Here is a 25,194-nt window from a genome sequence, read left to right on the forward strand (position 1 = left end):
GGGGGGGGGTCCCCAGCACAGGTGGTGTAGTGTGTGAGGTGACGGAGGATAACACTATGGGTAGGTGTTAGAATACTTCGTTTTTGCAGTTACACACTATATTTTTTCTATTCTCTTTTTTTGCATATGACGTGAATCTTGGCTTATACAAAGTTGGAGCGGCTGACATGGTGTGAACCCTGTTCAGGACTGTCTGTGGATAACCTGAACAAGGACCGTGAGACTTTTTGTATTTTAGCCTATGAACTTGAGCGCGAATATTACACACTAACCTCACCATCACTTCCTCTCAGAAGCTCACCATTTTGTTCTTACAGTGATCCCTTCCAGTTCTGACAATATTTTGTCAGAACTGAAATACACCAGTTACTGTCAGTTATATATCAGCAGCTGTCAGTTACAACTGAATGTGCAAGGTAATGTCCATGTTTCCCTATGGCTCAAGTGGGTGATATTACAGTTTAACAGTGTTCTGACCAGGAAGTTGTTATGGGGTAATGGCCATTTTTAAAATGGAGGACGGAGAATTCCATTGATCACAGTGGACAAATGGGACGCAGGAGAGGAGAAAGAGATTGAGGAGCAGACTACACAGGAGGTAAGTATGACCTGTGCATGATTATGGGCCTGTTTCCACTACACGCAGATTGGATGCAGAAAAACTGACTCCAATAAATGTCTATGGGCCTGTTTCCACTGAACGTGATTTTTCTGATGCAGATTTTCCCATAGGCATTCATTCTGCATCTAGTCTGCGTGTAGTGGAAACAGGCCCTATTTTGACTTTTTATTTTCAGTTCAGGGTCTCTTTAAGAGGGGGCAGAATATCCTTCCCTCTTTTGCAAAGCACTGGTATTCATTGCTTGGGGCAGAAGGTTCTTCAGGACCTACGTATTAGTTTTCCACGCATGAGTTGGGAGCCGCAAAACTCCCCAGCGATGTTAAATACTATTCGCCCCCTGAGTTGTTGCAACTTGGAGGGAGGTGTAATTCGTGCATCATAACATTTCTGCTATTGGGCACCTGCAGTCTCCTGTGCCTAGTGATGATTTCCAGTAGAAGAGCTACCTGTCTATTCCAGCAAGCAGATAGCGGCCTCTTCCCAATGAATGAGTTTAGTGGTCTTTTCCCAGACTACTTATCTATTCAACAGTGCCACAAATGAATAAAATAAAAAAACAACACACTCCAAGGGCTTGATTCACAAAGCGGTGCTAACACAGTTTGAGACTTTAGGCGTGATAACCATTGCACCACGCTGGTGAAAAGCCAGTTTAGGCATGATAAGTTTAGGTGTGATAAATTTAGGCATGCTAAGTTTAGATAAGTGTAGATAGTGTGCAAAGTCCCGCACGCAAAGCAGCGCCATTAAACTCTATGCGCAGTGCACCAGACTTTGCTAGCGCAAAACTTATGATCAGCTGTGCACTTTGGTGCTAACCCAGTTGATGCTTAAACTTATCATGCCTAAACTTATCACACCTAAACTTATCACACCTAAACTTATCATGCCTGAACTGAGTTTAGGCGTGATAAAGGGCTTTTCACCAGGGTGCTAACTGTTAGCACCGCTTTGTGAATCAGGCCCTCAATGTTTTGATACAAAACTAAACACCCTGTTGAGCTTGATTTATATGTTTATAAACAGATTTCTAGGCCTGCCTCTTCCATATGCAGATTTCTTTCCATGTACAAAATCTACATGTACTGTAACAGCACCCCTCTTTGATATACAGCAACCACCCTCTTCCATAAGTAGTGCAGCAGCACCCCCACTTCTATGTGCAGCAGCTCCCCCAATGTATAGCAGCAGCAGTGATCGATTCTATGTGCAACAACCAGTCTTTTCCATGTGCAGGCTCTGTACTCAATTAATAATGTCCCTCACAACAACCTTGCTCTTCGATATACTGTGACGTCTTCCATATGCAGTAGTTCTCCAATACCAAGTTCTATGTGGCCTTGTACTTGAGCAACGCGGGTCATGCTAATATCGTAACTCATGGTACACTGTTGTCGTAGTACATTGCCATGCTCTACCTGGCCACAAGTTAGTGCATCTGGCCCATAGTGTCAGGTTCATGTACAATGGCGTAACAATAGGGGAAGCAGCCCCTGTCCCTGCGGGGGGACCCGGGCCCCCCCTGGGGCCCGCTCATGGCCGTTTTGGGGGGGCAGGAGGGGTCGCAGCATGAGAGGAGAGCTTTGCACATCAGCGGAGAGGGGGGGCAGCCTCTCTCTCACCTCGGGTTCCCCCTCCTGCATCTATCTAAGTGTCAGCAGCAGCGGCGGCGGCAGCAGCTACAACTACCTCCATTCACCACGGAGGTTGCCGATCTGCAAGGGCTTCACATTACTTCCTGTTTTAACAGGAAGTAATGTGAAGCCCTTGCAGATCGGAGACCTCCAGTGGTGAATGGAGGTAATTATAGCTGATGCCGCTGCTGCTGACACTTAGATAGATGCAGGAGGGGGAGCGCAGAGGGGCGAGCCCGAGGTGAGGGATGGTGGGGACTGTCCCCTCTCCCTGCTGATGTGCAAAGCTCTCCCCTCATGCTGCGACCCCTCCTGCCCCCCCAAAACGGCCATGAGCGGGCCCCACAGTGGGGGTGGGGGGTCCGCTCAAATTCTTGCAGGGGGCCCGGCGACTTCTAGTTACGCTCCTGTTCATGTATCATGCAGATTTGTGTGCCTCCCCTTATTGAGCCATAACCAGATTACATGCCTGTCGTCATTTGGAGGGGAGGTCCTTGCAAGTTGCAAGCGAGTTCTCATTCCATGCAAATCACCCTTTCCCCACCTCCATGTTCCTAGGAAATGCCCAGAGCCAAACAGAAACAAATCCAGTCAATTCCACAAAATAACTGGCACTATCAACAACAACAAAAAAGGTCTTTTTATTTATTTTTCATTTTATTTGCTAATTTTTGCAGCATGTCAACAGGGATAAGCTTGTTTTTTGAAGCATGCTGGGATATTTTCCCAACAAAACACTGCAAAAAAAAAAAAAAAAAAAGAAGAAGAAAGAAAAAGAGAGTGGAAAATAACCTGTGCATGACATATTTAACTATAGACAAAAATGATGGTGGTGCTCATAACCATACTGGCCATCTAATCGTACCCTTGTCACTAGACCCAATACTTAGGTAAATGGAGTTGTAATGTTTATTAAAAAAAAAAAAAAAGGGACCACTGGATGTGAAGCAGGTCATCTTGGCACCAGTGTTTGAGTTCACCATGGTGGAACTTTTTTGTTCATCTATACTTAAGAACTATGACTACTGTTAAGTTAATACATAAATTATGAAACATATAGGATGAATGGCTGTTAAATCTTTGATGAAAACAAGAAAAGAACATTTGAAATGATTCACCCTGCGCATGTGAGTAGTGTGGCCCACCTTGAGTCACCTGTGTGCCAGTTTGGGGTGACAACAGCCCTGTGGTTGTTTTCAGAGAAAAGTTCAGTCGGCAAGGAAGGAATTTTTGGAAAAAGAAGTCAGAATCTCTTGTATTGCCAGTCTGCGGTTTAAAACCCTGACATAATATTCAATAAAAACATGTTTTCCTACTTTTTATATGCCATAGGGTTATCATATTTGCATTTGTGCATAAGTATTATTATTCATTTAGAAATTATACATTCCCAAAAGTACAGTTTTTTGCTTTGTGAGCTGACTTTGCATTGTATTAATGACGGGTTTTATTCATTATGTATTGAAGGCAGAAATGCTTTGAGTTTCTGTCTTTGTCCAGGAACTTCTGCACAGTCAGAGAATGTGTCACATTCCTCACTTGATATAATTAAGTAAACACAAGATAACATAATCTACACTTCAGATGCCTCCACATTTCTCTGCACTGAACTTTCCAGCCCTGTGTGTAACCCTTTGAATGCTGGTCTAGTAAAAAAAAAAATGCTGTTTGTATATAATATGCTGTAAATAATTTTTTAGAGCAATGAAGAAATGCTGGGTTTCATTCCGCTTTAAGGTATGAACAAGGATCTGAAAAACCGAAGTGGTAAAAAGAAAACTATCTTAAGTAGATGAGATGGGCTTAGTCGCAATAGGCACTGGGATTTCTAGAAGTAACAGGCAGAGAAAGGCAGGGAAATACAGGCATAGCAGGAGCTATCGAGAGCATACTGGCCAAAGGAGCAGCTGAACAAACACTAATCTCCATAAGCGAACCCCAAAGAAAACTAAAATAGGCATTTTACCATTGGCCACCATACTGAATACTGAGATGTGACCTGCATGTGGTCACACATACTCAGATACACACACTTGACATTAAATCACGTGAATGTCATGATTTGTGACCATGACCAGCACCCGCATGCTCCTCTGCACCAGTACTTGCACCATGGTCCCCCAACACTGCATACAAAGATGGCTTTAAAGTTTACAAAGGCTATTGACACAAAACACATATTGAAACTCCACTCTTCAATATATGCCATTCCTGTGCCATGCATTTGGCAGTCTGGATTGTTTATTTATATTTAATGTCACCTAGCCTGTTTCTACAGGTACCCATACAATTAGCGACTTGTCGGCCAATCGACCATTTGATTCGATAATTATTATCAAATCAGATGAAAACCTGTGCCGCCAAGTGCATGCCCGATCCACAACGCAACCAATTTCGGGCCAAGCATTTCAATCGGACATGAAGCAAGATGTCGTGCCATTATGGTTGATCAGGTGCGTAGCGGTAAAGGTGAGCATTGAACCCCTCCGGCAATGTCCCCCCCCCTAATGTTAAATGTGACACCCCCCCTGTACACTATACTTTACCTGTCTGTGTCCACTGCTGCCTCTGGGCTCCGCCACAATCTGCATACACATGCTCCGTGGTTGCCAGAGTAACGCCACGTGGCGTCACACACGCGCCCACATATACGCCGGCATCCATGTAGGGCACGTTTATGCAGATTGCGGCGGAGCCAGTGCCGGACGTGGACAGGTGAAGTATAGTGTATGGGGGGGGGGGGCACATTGACTTGCAGTATATGGGCAGCCTACAGATTTCTCTCTGATCACATTCGATCAGAGAAGAGAGCTCTGTCTCCAGATTCTCTGGAATCCGATTTGCTGAAAGCCACTGTTATCTAGTTTTTATAGTTCTGATTAGCTCTACTGTCTTATTACGTCCTGTAAATCAGGAGTTAAACGTTCCACAGAGCTCTGAGGACATTTCTGCTCTTTTAGTATGAAGTGCAGGGACCAGCTTGGCAGTTTACAAGGCACCTCTCCCTGGCAGACATGCCACCCTCTCCATCCCCTTTTCTTCTCAATTAAAGCTGTGATCACGTTCCTACCTGTAGGGCACTTTACTCCCTCCCAACGCGGCCCTACATTTGGTAACTAATACCAGCAATTAGCCTCATCTGCTATGTAAATGAGTGTAATTGCAATTAAAGAGTAAAAGACTTTAGTGGGCCCGAAGGGAAAACATGCAATTATTAGGAAGGCAGCGGCAGACAGAGGTAGGGTGTGAACGTAGGTCTCCTCCTCTCCCCACCGGCACTGTGTAAACCTGAAATTCATTCAGCACATGCTTGGGAAATAACCATTTATAGACAAACATAGTCACACAAGTGTTGCCTCAGTAAAGGTTTTTCATTGGTTGTTTGCATTTTTTTTTCACATTTTCATATCACTAGCAACTTACTGTGTGATTCAAATAAGAAACACCATTTGTAAATATTCTTCCTTTTCAAATTATTTTTTCCCATAGCTGAGTCGCTGGTACCACAGTCTGGTCCATACCAGGGAAACAACTACGCTGTGGCGGGCCCGCCCCATACATAATGCAGAGCAGCAACCAAGTGTTATAGATTACCTCATTCAGGCAGCAGGACATGTCCTCTTCACCCTTCAGCATACCAGCGCCATACAGCCAATCACTATCTAGCTTCTGTCCCTGCATGTCATGTGACAGGGATGGAAGGTGACAAGGACAGAGGCTGCATAGTGATTAGTAGAAAAAGTTTCGATACTTGATGGTCACCCGTAACCTCCAAGTCTCTGCTAAGGAGCCCAGTGGTGCAGTATCATTAGACAAAGGGATGTAAGCACACATGGGGCTCGATCCAAAGACAAATAGCATGCCTTATCAGAGTTAACATGCCCTATCAGAGTAGCATAGCGAGCGCTACAAACTTATGCCTGCTAATTGGCAATGACGAGAGCTCCACTCGTCTTGCCTCAGCCTCTGCGGGTCCAATCACATTATTCCCGCACTTTTATTGGCCCAATAGGCTGCCTGTCACTCAACAGGAAACTTGACAGGCAGCCTATTGGGCCAATCAAAGTGCGGGGATAATGTCCTTTAAAGTGATTGGACCCGCAGGGTCTCAGGGCAGGAGGAGTGGAGCTCTCGTCGTTGCCAATTAGCAGGCATAAGTTTGTAGCGCTTGCTATGCTACTCTGATAAGGTGTGTTAACTCTGATAAGGCATGCTATTTGTCTTAGTGAATCAAGCCCAAGCAGTGGCATAGCTATGGAGCTATTGGCCCGACTGCGAGTTTTACGTTGGGCCCCCCCCCAAGCACTCTATACAGAACAATTGATATGGCGCACTAAAACCTGCCAAGGACAACCACAGTGTCAGAGGTGCAAGAAGGGGATGGGGAACAGTTTGTTAATAAATACTACAATTTAAACCATCTATAGAAGTGATTATCCCCAGCATAGAACCAATAAAGTGCTAATACTGTGGTTGAGGAAGGCCCCAGGGCCCCAGTGCAGTCACAACTTCTGCACCCCCTATTGCTATGCCACTGCACACCTGTATAAGTATTATACTCACAAAGGTGGGTTGCAAAACTTGCAACCACCGTCTGAGCTGCAGGAATATAACCTTCCCCGCTTGGTGTCCCAGGTCTGTTGGTGCAAATGCTGGTTGGTCACTCTCCTGGATTAGTTGGGAGGACTAAAGGTCCTTGTGACTAAAAAAAAACCTATGGGGTATGGACTATACTAAAAAACACACTGGTGGAGGCACCCATGATGATATGATGCTACTAGATGTTGTATATATAAGAAGCATCATTTCTTACCTTCTCCGAAGGACAAACCATTATTTAATGGAAAAAGTGCTGTTAATACATGTACGGTAGACAACGCATTTCACGGGTTCTGGCCCGCTTTCTCAGGTCAATACAAGTGCCTCCAATAAAAACACATATACCGTATTTTTCGCTGTATAAGACGCTCCGGCATATAAGACGCACCCAGGTTTAGAGGGCAAATATCAGGGGAAAAAAATAAACGAAACCTGGTCTGGAGCATCTATCAGGAGCATCTTGTACATGTCCTCCCCCCTCCCCCAAATGGTTTCCTCCTATGTCCCTCATGTGTCCTCCTGTATGCCCCATGTGTCCTCCTGTATGCCCCATGTCTCCCCCTGTATGCCCCATGTCTACCCCCTTGTCCTCTGGTGTGTCCCCATGTCCTCTCATGTCCTGGACTCCCCCGTGTCCTATGGTCACCCCCTGTGTCCTCTGGTCTCACCCCTGTGTCCTTTTCTCAGCCCCCTGTGTCTTTTTGTCAGCCCCCTGTGTCCTCTGGTCAGCTCCCCTGTGTCCTCTGGTCAGCTCCCCTGTGTCCTCTGGTCAGCCCCCCTATGTCCTCTGGTCAGCTCCCTGTGTCCTCTGGTCAGCCCTCCTGTGTCCTCTGGTAAGCCCCCCTGTGTCCTCTGGTCAGCCCCTTTTGTGCTCTGGTCAGCCCCCCTGTGTCCTCTGGTCAGCTCCCTGTGTCCTCTGGTCAGCCCCCCTGTGTCCTCTGGTCAGCCTCCTGTGTCCTCTTGTCAGCCCCCTGTGTCCTCTTGTCAGCCCCCTGTATCCTCTGCTCGGCCCCCTTTGTCCTCTGGTCAGCCTCCTGTGTCCTCTTGTCAGCCCCCTGTGTCCTCTTGTCAGCCCCCTGTATCCTCTGCTCGGCCCCCTGTGTCCTCTGGTCAGCCCTGTGTCCTCTTGTCAGCCCCCTGTATCCTCTGCTCGGCCCCCTATATCCTCTGCTCGGCCCCATGTATCCTCTGGTCAGCCCCGTGTCCCCGCTGTGCCTGGCTTCCCCCTGCCTGCGCCTCCTCCCTCCCCCTTGTGTCTCAGGACCCTCCGTGCGAGCAGAAGTAGCTTACCTCCTCCATCATGCCCGCAGTGATTGAAGACATCCGGCTTCTCCGTGCGGCTTCCTTTAGTGTCAGGCTTCTAATGACGCGTCATTGATGACGCGTCATTAGAAGCCCGGCACGAGAAGAAGCCGCACGGAGAAGCCGGATGTCTTCAATCGGCGTGGGCATGATGGAGGAGCTAAGCTGGGGGAGGGAGGAGATGCAGGTAGGGGGGAAGCCAGGCACAGTGGGGACAAAGGCAGGGAATCCCCGATGGCGGCGGGTGGTTCGTATCAGCGGGCGTTCGTAAGTCGGGGATTCCTTGCCTTTGCCGTATAAGACGCAGGGACTTTTTCTTCCCACTTTTTGGGGAGAAAAAGTGCATTTTATACGGCGAAAATACGGTACCTATGTACTAGCACTCTTAGCCAGGGCCGGTTCTAGACTGTTTGCTGCCTGAGTCAAACTTGTGAGGATGCACCCCCCCCCCCCCACCAAATTGGAATGATTGCACAGCACCTGAGAATTTGCACTGCACGTTATAGCTGCAGTAGCCCCCCCCCTAAACACCCTCAGTATAGTATAGGAAGGTAGCCAGGTATAAGGGCTCCCTGTATTGGTAGCTAGGTACAGTTGCCCCCAGTATAGGTTAGCCAGGTACAGTTGCCCCCAGTATAGGTTGGCCAGGCACTCTCTTCACTTCCTGTTTCTGCCTTATGTTGTCCCCAGACTTCTGCCGCCTGAGGAAGTGGCCTCACTTGGCATCATGGTTGGACCGGCCCTGCTCTTAGCAAAAGTTAGGAGGTAATGTATAACACTCTGCTGCCGCTCTGCATTATGTGCAGGAGCTCACCTTGCTGCAGGAGTAAATAGTTGCACAGAGCAGCAGCCAATGCTATGCATTTTTAACACCTGGAGTTTAGATACTCTTGTCTGTTGGATTAGGTCCAAAAGATTCAGTTTATGAGAAAATGTGACCATCAAAAAACCAATGACGAGTGAATCTATAGTTATTCAACTACCTTAAAATAGTGTGGGGTGAATAGAGTTAGATAGGATAAGAAAGGTTAAGACGACTTTAACTCGCACTGGGGCCCCTGGCTCCTTGGCTACACCACTGCCTGCTCTCTGTTCACAGTACCCTTGTTGGAAAGGTTTCCTAATCACTCCCCACAGTACAGTGTCAAAGGACACACATGCCCTTTTCATTATTGCCTTTAGCCCTAGCAAAGGAGGGCTACTAGTCAGTGGTATAGCAGTAAGGGGTGCAGAGGTTGTGACTGCGCTAATGCCCCTGGACCTGAGGGGTCCACATTAGGCCTTTCTCCAGTTGCTGCATTAGGCCTTTATTGGTGCTGTAGCAGTACTGATCACTTACTGGTACTGAATATGCAAATTATCTCTTTATGCCCCTGAAGCCAGGCTTGCATTCAGAACCGCTGGTGTATAGCCATCCTGTATCTTTACATTTTACAGAGCCACATCAACCCCACATGCAGACAGTCTGTTGATGTGGCTCTGTAAAATGTAAAGATATAGGCTGGCTAGACACCAGCGGTTCTGGATGCAAGCCTGGCTTCAGGGGCATAAAGAGATACTTTGCATATTCAGTAGCAGTGCATTGTGGGTAACCACAGATATTCAATTAAAGCTGAATTATCGCAAGTACCTTCTAATTCAAGAAGGCAAATCACACCAAGCATTGCATTTTAGTAGGAGAGCTTTTGGTTCTCTTTTAGTCCCCTATAGTTTCCGTGTGGTTTTGAGTCACCCCAAGCTGTTTGGTTACTCTGTTTTACCGGTATGTGTGTGCTCTGTGTATTGGCAATCACTGAAAGCCATATATGACTGTCACCGCTTATCACATCTCGCTTACAATGATTGACTTTGGAAAAAACGGTTTTAGTGGCCTGTGTTATGCTATTACATACGGTATACAGTTCTGGGGAAAATGATGGGCAGTGTAAAATTTGCACTGGAGCCCATGGTTCTGTAGCTATGCCACTACAGTATAGACATACAGATTTGTCACATTCTACCACCTGAGTAGTTTGAATTAGCTGATAACATAGATGACCTTGCCTAATTATGTTACAAGTAACCCTTTCATTACAGAACCAGTTATGAGGTCTGGGGAGCGGTGGAGCTCCCAAGGGGGGTAAGAAGCATGTTCGACTATTGAGAGGGGTTAAACACATTACCGGTCTCTATATTTCCCACAGGGAATCGTAAGGGAAGCTGAACCATAATGGTACCTTTTCATCAAGGGTTGATGACCTAATTAAGAGGAAGATCTGCATGGAACTTGATAGGGTGTTTATTTTATTTAGAGCACATGGTCCTACACTGACCTTCACTAAGGGGAAGAACAGCTCATTAACCCCTTAAAGCCAAAATACACGTTCATTAACCCTCCCATTTACCAACATGACATTCTGACTACATACCAGGGATGTGGTACATGTCAAACTCTCTAATAGTATTATTCAGGCATTCAATCCTTTTTTTCTTTATTAGTGCTGAACTCAGCTTAATTCAGAATGCTGAGTAGTTTTTCGCTCACATAAGAGTATTTGTACAAGCCTTGTAAGGATTTTTTACCCATTTTTCCACTGTTAAATTAATAATGAATGAGGAGAGTTTAATTTCTCTTCTTCAAAATATTGTTATATAAACAATAAAGTGACACTGAGCGAAAACTGACACTGAAGCGAAAACCCCCCAAAAACGTATGATATAATGAATTGGACATGTAGTACGGATAATTGATAGAACATTAGTAGCAAAGAAATTAGTCTCATATTTTTATTTTCATTTATATAGCGTTTTTCTATAGTATTGCATCACAATGTCATATTTGCAGTTTGCTCTGTCTTATAGTTTAAAATATAGTGTGTGGTTTGCAGAGCTAATGACCCTTTGAACTTCTCTTCTCACTGAACCTTATTGGACGCTGTTTGTCACTGTTTTTTGATGTATAGTGCTCCAGAAATCAGCGACCAATTTGGTCGTGGAGCTCAGAGAATCTCTTTTGCATACAGGCACAGATTTTCATCACAGGGGCCTATAGGCACAGCTGTCCTGGCACCTTAGATTTCGCCCTCCATGAACCTACAAACCCCCACCATACTGCAAGTGTGCTGGCTGGCCCAGCTGTCACTCCTCCCTTACTTCCCTTGTCCGTCATAAGTAGTTACAGGTTCCCATAAGTATTAGATAGCCTGAAGTACTCTCAATATTACGTAGCTAGAGGAACCTCAGTATTAATCCGCTTGACTTGCCCCTGTCTGAATAGAGATCTTGTCAGTGGAATGCCGAGCGCTGGGTGAGTAACGTCTGATTTACATTCTCATCAGGACTCTGTATAGGGAAGGAGGGAGAGAGGTACTATGGAGGGGAATGAGCCGCCTTTCCATCAACAGGCGCCTGTAGGCACGTGCCTATAGTGCCTTATAGTAAATCTGGCCATGTTTGCATAGATAACAACTGAAGTTTCTTAAAGGATATCCGAGGTAAAAATAAACTGATGAGAAAAACAATTGTATCTATCCTAAGTCTCCTAAAAATGACTTTTTTTTTAGATATCCCACAGTTTTATGGTATATCTAAATCTAGTTTTTAACCACTTCAGCCTACAGGGTTGAGATTTTTTTTAAATCTGAGCAACTTTCACCTCCCATTCATTTGCCAATAACTTTAGCACTACTCATCACAATGAATTGATCTATGTCTTGTTTTTTCCACCACCAATTAGGCTTTCTGTGGGTGATACATTTTGCTGAGAATTAATTCATTGTAAATCCATTTTAACAGGAATATTAAGAAAGAAATGGAAAAAAAATATTCCTCAGCTTTTGGCCATTATAGTTTAAAATTAATACATGCTACCATAATTAAAACCTATGTACTTTATTTACCAATTTGTCCCGCTTATTACACCATTTAAAATATGTCCCTATCACAATGTATGGCGCCGATATTTAATTTGGAAATAAAGGTGCATTTTTTCAATTTGTGTCCATCGCTATTTAGAAGCCCATAATTGAATAAATCATATTGATATACTCCTTTGACATGAATATTTAAAAAGTTCAGATCCTTAGGTAACTATTTATGTTTTTTTTTTATTATAGTAATTTTTTATTTTATTTTTTATTAAAACTTGTATGTGGGTATTTTTCATGTTTGAAAATGTATTTATTTAATACAAAGTGTGTTTTTGGTGTAGTTTGCTATTTGGCCACAAGATGGCCACAGTCAAAAAGTCCTGGGAGCGATCGATCTCGCTCCCAGGAAGAAGAAAGAAGACCAGAGCTCAGAAAAGCCGCAGCGTCTGAAAAGACGCTGTCGGCTTTTCTCCGGTGGGGTCCGATCAGTGAAAGGGATTTATAATCCCTTTCATTGATCGCTGGGCTAACGGCCAGCAGCGGGGGCGCGCACGGGGGGGCTGCTCGCGGGAGCGCGCGCAACCTGCGGGAGTGCGCGCAGCCTAACTGGATGAAAATTTTCGTCCAGTTAGGCTGAAGTGGTTAAGTATTTCCTTTTTATTGTCTCTGCTCAATGACACCTTCATTGAAGTATGCTAGGGCTCAAATCTATGAAATTATTGACCCTTTTTAATCTCTTTCCTGCTCTCACAAGCCATTTACTAACAGGAAAGTGTTTTATGGCTGTAATTACTTATCAGTCAATTACTTATCATTAATGTTCTATTTCTTAGCTGTACTACACATACAGTTCATTATTTCATAAGTTTATTTTCACTTGGGATTCCCTTTAAAAATAAAATGACATACAGATAAGCAATGAGTGTTGGCTGAAGCAATCTCTTGTGATCTCTTCAGGACCAGAGCCAGATTATCTACAGGTGACCTGGGTTGGAACCATGGCTCTTCCTGTTCAGTAAGCCAGCACCTATTCAGTAAGGAGTCTTTGGGCAAGACTCACTAACACTGCTACTGCCTATAGAGCGCATCCTAGTGGCTGCAGCTCAAGAGCTTTGAGTCCGCCAGGAGAAAAGCACAATATAAATGTTATTTGCTTGTCTTGTCTACAAGGCAACTTTGACAGTTGCCTAGGGAGTGTCCATGGGCCTGGCTGGCACCTTCTCTGGCCCCCATTACCTATCTTAACATACCAAAGAAGCTATATAGCCAACAGGTGGTTCTCAATCTGCTACCTTGCCTAGGGATGATTTTACGTTAATCCTCTGTACAGGACACAGATTTTCATTGATCATTGCACAGATGAACTTATGTTCTTTAGAGAGGGGAGGGAGGAAAATGAGCAGAAGGTGTCTGGTCAGGGGCATAACTATAGCCCTTGCAACAAATGTCCTCCAGCCGAATATGTAGAGTAGCAAAGGGGAGCAGACATACCTGCTCCAGCAGCGGGTATATCTCATCCCCTCTCCTCTTCTCATCTCTTGAATACAGTCACCCAGTGTAGTGCGTTCCTCGGTTCCTTGGAACAGTGCTTGCCTTTAACCTCCAGCTAGCAGGATCACACACCCCTCTGGTGGTATGATGCATGTTCATATATTGTCTGGTATTGTGTATTTCTCTTCTACTCACTTCCTTCACAGACCACTGTTTAGCGTGTGCGTGCCCACATGCTGTCCAATTCCCCTCATTACTGATCTCCTGTTTAGCATCTCTGGCTCTGTTGCTGCACTACACTTTCTGTCTCAACTCTCCAAGAGTTTATTGGTTTCGCCAGCTTCAAGCTCTATGTATTGCATTGATAAGTCCTGGGGGCAACCACAGTCTGGCAGACCCATTTTGTCTCCTTTCCTGTTCTCACGGGGGCTTGTCTAAGGGTGAAGCTCACAGTGCAGATTAGTACAGAGGTCTTGGAGGGAGACTAATGCTCATCCTGCAATCTTTAGGTTGGCCATACACTTATATATTGTAATCTGGTGTGGCAAAACAATTGATTTCTCCCAGATTGAAAATCGATCAAACCGCAGCACTGCACTGTTTTATTCTGTGCAACCCTATGGGCTGTCACTGTTGCATCTCCTGCCCAACCCCCAACCAATTCAGATCTTTTGTCCTCTCCGATTGATACTTAGAATTTATTTTTGATCAAACGTTGTTTGATTGGACATTTTGGGGAATTTTAAATTTTACCGGGTGCTATGCAAATTATGTAACACACGTTATGCCATTTGCGTATCATGCATTATGCAATCAATGTGTGCATTACTTGTGTAACATGCACCGCACAAATAGCGAAACATGTGGTACAAGTAACGTATGCTCTGTGTCAGGGCTGGGCTGAGACAGAGGCACTGGAGGCATCAGCTACTGAGTGCAGAGACCTGAGTTCTTTTCCCCCTTTCCTTGGTCATTGCAGAGCATTTGCGAGCAGAGAGTGCTTGTAGCTGTTATTCACCTGTCGACGCCGGAGTCTCTCATTATGAGATATGATTAGAGGGAGCCGTAGATATGAGATGTTGCAACAGGGCTAAAAAGGAATCCCAGCAGTGCTGACAGGTGAGTAACATCTAAAAGCAGGCTCTGCTACCTCTACATATGGGAGGGTTACCTTATACCTAGATAACTATATTGGGGAAGGGGGCTGCCTAATATTAAGGCATATCTGGCTACCTATACTGGAAAAGGGGCTACCTACCTAATACCAGGGGCATATCGGGCTACCTATGTTGGGGAAGGGGCTACCTAATACTGGGGAAATATCTGGCTACCTATACTGGGAAAGGGGGCTGACTAATACCAAGGGCATATCAGGCTACCTATGCTGGGAAATGGGGCTTCCTAATACCAGTGGCATGTGTGGCTACCTATATTGGGAAAGGGGGCTACTTAATACTGGGGGTAAATGTGGCTACCTATGCTGGGAATGGGGGCTACCTAGTACCAGGGGCATATTGGGCTACCTATATTGGAGAAGTAGGCTACCTTATACTGGTGGTTTGTCTGGCTACCTATACTGGGGAAGGAAGGCTATCTAATACTGGGGGCACATTGGGCTACCTATACTGGGAAAGTGGGCTGCCTAATACTGGGGGCACATCTGGCTACCAGGGAAGGGGACTACCTAATACCAGGGGCATATCAGGCTACCTATATTGGGGAAGGAGGGCTATCTAGTACTGGGGGCATATCGGGCTATTTATATTGAGGAAAGAGGCTACCTAATACTGGGGGTTTATCAGGCTGCCTACACTGGGGAAGGAGGGCTATCTAATACTGGGGGCACATTGGCATGGGCGTCGCTAGCCCTATTTTGGGGGTCCTGGGGTGCCCCCAATCTATTTCCAGGGGTGCCCGCTGCCCCCTCCCGGCCGTCCTTGTCACTCAGTACCTAACCTGGGGTTCCCTGTCACTCACAACCTAGCCTGGGGGTCCCTGTCACTCACTACCTAACCTGGGGGGTGCCTGTCACTCACTACCTAACCTGGGGGCGCCTTTCACTCACTACCTAACCTGGGGTCCCTGTCACTCACTACCTAACCTGGGGGTCCCTGTCACTCACTACCTAACCTGGGGGGCGCCTGTCACTCACTACCTAAACTAGGATCCCTGTCACTCACTACCTGACCTGGGGGTCCTTGTCACTCACTACCTAACCTGGGGGCACCTGTCACTCACTACCTAATCTGGGGTTCCCTGTCACTCACTACCTAACCTGGGGGTCCCTGTCACTCACTACCTAACCTGGGGGCGCCTGTCACTCACTACCTAACCTGGGGGTCCCTGTCACTACCTGAACTGGAGGGCATCTGTCACTACATACACTGGGGGGCACCTGTCACTGAATGAGCTGGGGGTCTCCTGTCACTACCTGAACTGGGAGGCTCCTGTCACTACCTAAACTGGGGGACTCCTGGCGCTACCTTAACTAGGGGGCACCTGTCGCTACCTAAACTATCCAGGCCAGCCAGCCCAGCATCACCACCAGCCAACCAGCCTAGAATCACTGTCAAAAAGGTCACAGCATCACCACCAGTCAGGCCCGCATTTACTTCAAATAGCCAAGCACAGCCCAGCATTACCGCCAGCCAGGTCACAGCATCACCGCCAGCCAACCCGGCCACAGCATCACCGCCAGCCAACCAGGCCACAGCATCACCGTCAGCCAGGCCACAGCATCACTGCCAGGCCTTTCAGCTCACACATCATCCACCATTCCAGCCAAAAACAGTATTGCCGGGCACAGCAGCCAGTACAGGAGAATTCAGAAGCCAGGTGAGAGGTGTCTACCATATTAAGGGGGCATTCTGCCTATTTATGTGAAATGCTGTCTATTTATGTGCCTCATGACTGCTGAATTTGTCTTGTTGAGGGCCTCATGATTGCTGAATTTGTCTTGTTGGGGGCCTCATGATTTGTTGGGGGCCTTATGATTGCTGAATTTGTCTTGTTGGGGGCCTCATAATTGCTGAATTTGTCATGTTAGGGGCCTCATTATTGCTGAATTTGTCTTGTTGGGGGCCTCATGATTGCTGAATTTGTCTTGATAGGGGCCTCATGATTGCTGAATTTGTCTTGTTGGGGGTCACATGATTGCTAACAGCGAGACTATGGGAAAAGCTGAATCATCATCATACGAGACAAAAAGTTTGCCACCACTGTCCTAATCTAATGTCCCACCATTGCTAAGTTCATGTAAATTTGTCTCCACCCGTGACCACACCACATTCTGGTCCATGGCCACACCCGCACAATGTAACCCTCATAATTTTCGGCGCGCTAGCTGCAGTGTGCTGATCTCTGCTGCCTACAGTATGTACAGTATAAGCTGTTCTCTAGTGCCTGCACTGTGTGCTGATCTACCTCCAGTGTGTACAGTATATGGTGTTACTCTGTGCCTTTACTGATTGTAAACCAGCTGTATTGTATGCTGATCCCTGCTACTTTCAGTATGTACAGTATTAGCTGTAAAGCCTGGTACACACATACAATTTTGATTAGCCAATTTTAGCTCTGTTCATCAAATTAATTGTCTGTTGACCCACTTACTGCATGGGGGTGGTAAAATTGGTCAGTGAATGACCAATCAAAATTGTATGTGCGTATACATCTTTGATCTATGCCTATACTGATTGTAAATTATCCATTCTTAATAAAGGACAGGGGGCTCCATCCAATATTTCGATGGGCAGGCCCGTTATCTGTAGCTTACACCGCTGCTAAGTTCATGTACATTTGGCCCCACCCATGGCCATGCCTACTCAATGCATGACCACGCCCATTTTGCCATGCCCATTTTCCCCCCATCTAGTGCCCACAGGTACCCCCGATCTCCAAGGACCCTGCACATTGGGCTACCTGTACTGGGGAAGTGGACTGCCTAATACTGGTGGCACATCTGGCTACCCTAAACTGGTCCGGGAACAATTGGGGGGGGGGGGGGGGGTGCGCACTGGAATCTCTGGTGCTGGAGAACCTTGTCCTGGCCCTGCTGTGTGTGTATAACATAGCATGTTGTGTTTGCATAACACCCAATAACATGTACATTTTACCATCCAATAGCGAAAATACCCCATAAAGCTGACTAATTACAAATACCTTCCGTTTTAAGAAGGCACATTTATGTTTAGGACTAAATAAACAAATAAAGTTCCATTACGTGACAGCCATACTGGAAGGACAGAAATTATACCTACAAAAATAGCACCACATAGATCTTATGCAAAATATATGAAAGCAGCAATTTAGAAAAAAGAAACAGCTACTAAAATAATCAGTGCCTACACAATACACTTAAACAGAAAACAGCAGTTTGGGTCCCTGGACTTTCTTGACCTCTATACCCTCCCTCATTTGTTTGAAAAATACCTCAAAGGCTCTCAAGCAATTTGTGCAGCCAGACCTTGAAGAGTGTGTAGTGAGCCAGCTTATCTAAATAAAATCTATGATTAATCAAAGCCACTTGCCTTTGGATTCCCAGGTCCTGTTTATTTAAAACTTTTGCCGCTGCAGCAGTTTTGCCAGAATATGCAGAGAATCTGCCTTCGTAATGAATTCTTAATTATGATTCCATAAACACATAACTCGTATACGTATTGTTCATTCATGTGTTTTACATAAAACTTTATTGTATTAAACGTTTGGTATTAAAGTCTCGGCTGAATTAAAAATCCCTCTGTATTTTAATATGTGATTCATAACCTTCTTAGATCAAAGCTCGGATCTAAATTTAGCCACAATGAGCCCAAATAATTTTTCCACCTCTGAACACTGTGGGCCAGTCTGTACATTAAATTAAAAATTGTTGGAGTGCCTTTTATTAGCTGGAACTCAACACCTACTCTCAGGCATGTAACACCCAACCCAGTTGTAAAAGCAGCAGGCATTGCATATTCCCGTCTGCCTACTTTACCCCCTGTAATACACATCCGAGCATTAAGCCTTGATATATTAATGTCTACTGCTTACCGGGAAGACAAAGTGGCTGCAAAGCAATGATCTATAGCTGCTGGGGGCTAGAGTCAGAGGAGCAAAAAGAGGCCACAAGAAACATCTTACTTGCATAACAGAAATAAAATTGACGTATTGGCAAACTTTACATGCAAAATTGTCGCCAACAGGGGCCGTGACTTAATTAGGCGACAGCTCAGAGCTGAGTGGTGTACAGACATGTCACTAACCTATAGGCTAACAAAATGTTCTGTTGCTATGGAGTGCTGCAAACAATGAAGTGGGAGGGATAAGGAGAACAATAATAGGCTTGGCCTAAATGATCTCGGCAATATATTGGGGAGGATTAGGGCTGCTACACACACAATTAATTCTTCTATGGCATTGACTGGCTGCCTTGGCTAAGAACCATCTAGGGTGTGTATGAGGCCTTAAAATAAAAAAATAACTGACGATATGTGAAATGACGATATGTCCTTTCTTTGTGCAGTGCACTATACTAATTTTAGAGCTTGAGAGATAGATAGAATACCTTAGAGGGCAAAAAATCAGCAGGGGCAACAGGAGCCCAAATAGCGTAGTATTGTTAGGCCAGAGGAATAGGAGTTGGAATAGGAGGAGTGGAATATCCTCAAAATAGTGAGTTGCTTTAAAGGCAACCATTGTATTGCTTGTGGAGAAAACCCAACTCCACTTGGGAATCCGGGTACAGTTACATAGTTACATAGTTATTTGGGTTGAAAAAAAACATACGTCCATCGAGTTCAACCAGAGAACAAGTACAATACCAGCCTGCTCCCTCACAGATCCCTGTTGATCCAGAGGAAGGCGAAAAACCCTTACAAGGCATAGTCCAATTAGCCCCAAAAGGGAAAAAATTCCTTCCCGACTCCAGATGGCAATCAGATAAAATCCCTGGATCAACATCACTGGGCATTACCTAGTAATTGTAGCCATGGATGTCTTTCAATTTCAACGCAAGGAAAGCATCTAAGTCCCCTTTAAAGAGACACTGAAGCGAGACTAAATCTCGCTTCAGCTCTCGTATATAGCAGGGGCATGTGTGCACCTGCTAAAACGCCGCTATCCCGCGGCTTAACGGGGGTCCCTTCACCCCCAACCCACCCCCCGCAAAAGTTGGTCGCAGACTTGGTCGCTAAATTTCTCTTCCTGGAGGCAGGGCTAACGGCTGCAGCCCTGCCTCCGAACGCATCTATCAGACGCGCATCGCCGCCTCTCCCCCGCCCCTCTCAGTGAAGGAAGACTGAGAGGGGCGGGGGAGAGGCGGAGATACGCATCTGACAGACGCGCGTGGGGCACGGCTGCGGCGGTTAGCCCTGCCCCAATGCGGAAACGCTCCCCCGCATTATGGAGGGGATTTGGGGGGGCAGGGACCCCCGTTAAGCCGCGGGATAGCGGCGTTTTAGCAGGGGCACACATGCCCCTGCTAGCTATGAGGTCTGAAGCGAGATCTATTCTCGCTTCAGACTCTCTTTAAATGCAGGTATAGAATTTGCCATAACTACTTCCTGTGGCAATGCATTCCACATCTTAATCACTCTTACTGTAAAGAACCCTTTCCTTCCTCCATGCGCAGATCATGTCCTCTAGTCCTTTGAGAAGGCCTAGGGACAAAAAGCTCATCCGCCAAGCTTTTATATTGCCCTCTGATGTATTTATACATGTTAATTAGATCCCCTCTAAGGTGTCTTTTCTCTAGACTAAATAAACCCAGTTTATCTAACCTTTCTTGGTAAGCGAGACCTTCCATCCCACGTATCAATTTTGTTGCTCGTCTCTGCACCTGCTCTAAAACTGCAATATCTTTGCTGTAATGAGGTGCCCAGAACTGAATTCCATATTCCAGATGTGGCCTTACTAGAGAGTTTAACAGGGGCAATATTATGCTAGCATCTCGAGCTTTTATTTCCCTTTTAATGCATTACAAAATTTTATTAGCTTTAGCTGCAATGGCTTGGCATTGAATACAATTATTTAACTTGTTGTCAATGAGTACTCCTCAGGGCCCATTCAGACTGCAAAACGCGGACGGCCACGCATGCAGAACGCAACGCGTACGAACGCACGCCATCCGCGTTCGTATGCGTTGCGTGGCTGATCCCATCACTGAAAAGTGAATGGGACAGCCGCGCGTTTTTGTAAAATCTGCGTGCAGCATGCGTTCCCGGACCGCACAGGTCCGGAACGCATGCTGTGTGAACATCAGACATTGCACTCTATGCAATGTCTGATGTCGTGCGTGTCGGCCACCTGCACGCGTTTCCAAAACGCGGCTGGAAACGCGTGCAGTGTGAACGGGCCCTAAGTCCTTCTCCAAGTTTGATGTCCCCAACTGTATCCCATTCATTTTGTATGGTGCTAGACCATTGGTATGACCAAAATGCAGTTGTAGGGTTGGTTGCTCTTTTAATGCCAAAATATTGGTCAGCAGCATTCTGGCAAGTCTTGATTAGAGTTGGGCCGAACCTCCGATTTTAGGTTCGCGAACCGGGTTCGCGAACTTCCGCGGAAGGTTCGGTTCGCGTTAAAGTTCGCGAACCGCAATAGACTTCAATGGGGATGCGAACTTTGAAAAAAAAAAATAATTATGCTGGCCACAAAAGTGATGGAAAAGATGTTTCAAGGGGTCTAACACCTGGAGGGGGGCATGGCGGAGTGGGATATACGCCAAAAGTCCCCAGGAAAAATCTGGATTTGACGCAAAGCAGCGTTTTAAGGACAGAAATCATATTGAATGCTAAATGACAGGCCTAAAGTGCTTTAAAACATCTTGCATGTGTATACATCAATCAGGTTGTGTAATTAAGGTACTGCTTCACACTGACACACCAAACTGTTCACTGAACAGAACAGGTATGCAGTGGCGGGTTCACTAAACAGGTATACAGTGGCGGGTCCACTGAACAGAACAGGTATGCAGTGGCGGGTCCACTGAACAGAACAGGTATGCAGTGGCGGGTCCACTGAACAGAACAGGTATGCAGTGGTGGGTTCACAGAACAGGTATGCAGTGGTGGGTTCACAGAACAGGTATGCAGTGGCAAGATCACTGAACAGGTATGCAGTGGTGGGTGGGTTCACAGAACAGGTATGCAGTGGCAGGATCACTGAACAGGTATGCAGTGGTGGGTGGGTTCACAGAACAGGTATGCAGTGGCAGGATCACAGAACAGGTATGCAGTGGTGGGTTCACAGAACAGGTATGCAGTGGCAGGATCACTGAACAGGTATGCAGTGGTGGGTGGGTTCACAGAACAGGTATGCAGTGGCAGGATCACAGAACAGGTATGCAGTGGTGGGTTCACAGAACAGGTATGCAGTGGCAGGATCACTGAACAGGTATGCAGTGGTGGGTGGGTTCACAGAACAGGAATGCAGTGGCAGGATCACTGAACAGGTATGCAGTGGTGGGTGGGTTCACAGAACAGGTATGCAGTGGCAGGATCACTGAACAGGTATGCAGCCAGGAAAAGCTAAGCCTAACTAATCTTTCCCTATGAGAGACAGACAGCAGCTCGCCCTACTCTCTCTAATGCAGGCACACGAGTGGCCGTAATGGCCGCCGCTGCCTGCCTTATATAAGGGGGGTGGGGCTCCAGGGGCTAGTGTAGCCTAATTGGCTACACTGGGCCTGCTGACTGTGATGTAGAGGGTCAAAGTTGACCCTCATAGTGCATTGTGGGGCGAACCGAACTTCCGGAAACGTTCGCCTGCGGGAGGCGAACGCGAACCACCGAAGTTCGCCGGGAACCGTTCGCCGGCGAACCGTTCGGCCCAACTCTAGTCTTGATAGCCACCCTCCAAAGGAGGATAGTGAGACTGGGGGAAAATAGGGAAAAGATAAAATAAGTTACCGTAAGAACAAATTAAAACAAAAAAAAACAAGAGGTGGATTTCCTCAATGGATGACAAAGGTATTGTAAAAATTGTGTTTATTTGCATTTGGGCAATGTTGTTTCGTGGGTGGTCACCCAACTTCCTCAAGCCACTAATAGAGCCTATTGTATCTAATAACTCTGAGCGCCACTTTCCCATTTTTTTCCCAATACTCATTTTCTTGATATGCATTTTCAGCAAGCTTGCAGGCTGTATTTTTACAATTCAAAAATCATTGCTTGTAAAAAATGTTGCTACCTGTTTTGGCTATAAAGTGGTATGGGTATATAGCTATTTAGTAAAGAAAGGTTATGAGGCCACCATAATTATACCAATATGCAAAAATGAGTTTATTACAATAAGATACACTACAATACAAAGCACAATCCCTTAAATAGTCCCTCGAATAGTCTCAATACCCTCCCCATATTTAAAACCAAAACATGCGGAGCCTGTATCATGCATGAGTCGGGATTCCTTTTTAAAATCCTCGTCTCGGCCACAATTCCTGCGTAACCGGAGGAATTGACCATAGGGGATACCTCTCTTGAGGGGCACTGGATGATGGCTGGCGGCATGCAGAAGTGTATTTCCTGCCGTGGGCTTGCGAAAAGATGTGGTCACAACTGTCTCCCCCTCCACCTTTAACATAAGGTCTAAGAAGGAGATTTCCGTACCAAATGTGTATGTCAATCTAATATTTCTATTGTTTTGATTTAGCTTGACCACGAATTCATCAAGTTCCACAGCTGTACCAGTCCACGCCACCAGAACATCATCCAAATATCTAATCCAGAGGGCGACGTGTGCACCATATTGGGGACTCGGAAATACCTCCTCCCTTTCCCAGAGTCCCAAATGGAGACATGCATAGGCTGGAGCACACGACGCCCCCATGGACGTGCCCCTCAGTTGTTGGTAGTACTGCCCCTCAAAAGTAAAACAATTCCGGGTCAGGATCAGTTCCATGGATTCAACAATAAAGGCATTATGGGCCACTGCAGAGGGATACCGCTCACGGAGGAAGAGGGACATTGCCCGGAGCCCCTCCTCATGCGGGATCGAAGTGTACAAGGATTCAACATCGATCCCCACAAGGAGGGACCCCGGGGGCAGCACAAAACCGTCCAGGACCCCCAAAACATCCCGCGTATCCTGTACATGAGATGGCAGCATCCGAACCAATGGACTGATCTTTTTGTCAATAAATTAACCCAATCTTTGAGTTGGACTGTCTACCGCCGAAACGATGGGTCGCCCTGGTGGGTCCACCATTGATTTATGTATTTTGGGAAGTACTGGAGCTACCATGTACATGGCCTCAATACGCTGAACGGAACAAGCGGTACTGAATATACGGAAAAGGAACCAGTGCACGGGTGAGACCCATCCATACTTTCTAAAGGCATTACACCCAAGGTTGTGAGGTGATAAGATATCCGGAGATTTGATTCCTTATAGCGGAACTTATCAATTGAGAATTGGACATCATATTCTCCACCAGTGGGGGCCCCCGTTATACAATTGGATATGGTGGCAGGTTGGAAGGTGAATGTGTGCGCGGGCGATTGTGAGGTGAATATTTAGCCTTCAGGCTTAAACTCATGATTGTTGATCTGTATTTAAGGCACAGGTTGTGGACCACTCATGCATGATACAGGCTCCGCATGTTTTGGTTTTAAATATGGGGAGGGTATTGAGACTATTCGAGGGACTATTTAAGGGATTGTGCTTTGTATTGTAGTGTATCTTATTGTAATAAACTCATTTTTGCATATTGGTATAATTATGGTGGCCTCATAACCTTTCTTTACTAAATAGCTATATATCCAATTATCTTTGGGTTGGCCCCACCCTATATCATACGGGGACATTAACCAATATACAAGGCACCATTACCGCTCTATTTAATTAATTATAAAGTGGTATGGTCAGCTTATCTGCTGGTGATATACAATGTGTGGGCTCCTCCCTAAGCAGAGCATACGTTGGAAACATAGCTACCTCTCATCACTCCAGCTTACCTCCTAACATCACCCCAGGAGTTTCTAGACTGGCTCCAGGCTCACTGCAATCACATGACAGTAAGTCTAGAGCTCTTGAGAAGTTCCCAGGGAGAAGCAAAGATGCAATCTGGAGCAAGGAGAGGTACCTATGCTTTCATCAGCACGCTCCAACATGCGCTCTAGTCTGCATCCAGCAGTACGCTCCAATGCACACTTTGAATGAGGGGCTAATCGGTGAGTTTTTAGGTCAAAAGTGTGGGGGAGGTGTGGGCTTATCCACGGATTAGCCTATCCATGGTGATACACAGTATGTCATGGAAGTGAACCTTATGGAGCGCTGGTCTCAACCTGCCATGTAACCCCTTATCCTCATGTGACTGCTCTTTCTGCCTCCCACTTTTCCCCAGCAATGTAGAAGGTAGAGCAGATGTGCCCAGCAGTCTGGCAGTCCTGGGCTGTACCCTTGCTTGTGATGACACCATCATGTGTGAACATCATACCGCCCGACTTTTCGAAATAAGAAAAAGGGACACCTTTGAGACATGTCCCTGCCACACCTCTATTCACACACCCATGTCCTACTCGTAATCACGTTCATGCCACGCCCCTAGTCAAACACACCGCAAAGAATTACCACACTTTCTATCATTAGTTTTCCCTCATATTAACACTTGAAAATAAGAAGTATATCAATGGCAAAAAAGTTTAGAGTCAAACACATTTTTCAGTATCAAAAATACTGTATTTACATATTTTAAACGTGTACACCAGCCTTGAAAGAGGGC

At 46.0% G+C, this 25,194-nt stretch overlaps 1 long non-coding RNA gene across 1 annotated transcript in view; it reads left to right on the forward strand.

Annotated features, from left to right (window-relative positions):
• Positions 1-25,194, forward strand: part of LOC137531840 (uncharacterized) — a 254,839-nt gene that overhangs the window by 9,025 nt on the left and 220,620 nt on the right. The gene's annotated exons all lie outside the window — the stretch shown is intronic.

This window comes from Hyperolius riggenbachi, chromosome 9 (genome assembly GCF_040937935.1).
Source record: "Hyperolius riggenbachi isolate aHypRig1 chromosome 9, aHypRig1.pri, whole genome shotgun sequence".
Taxonomy (NCBI): domain Eukaryota; kingdom Metazoa; phylum Chordata; class Amphibia; order Anura; family Hyperoliidae; genus Hyperolius; species Hyperolius riggenbachi.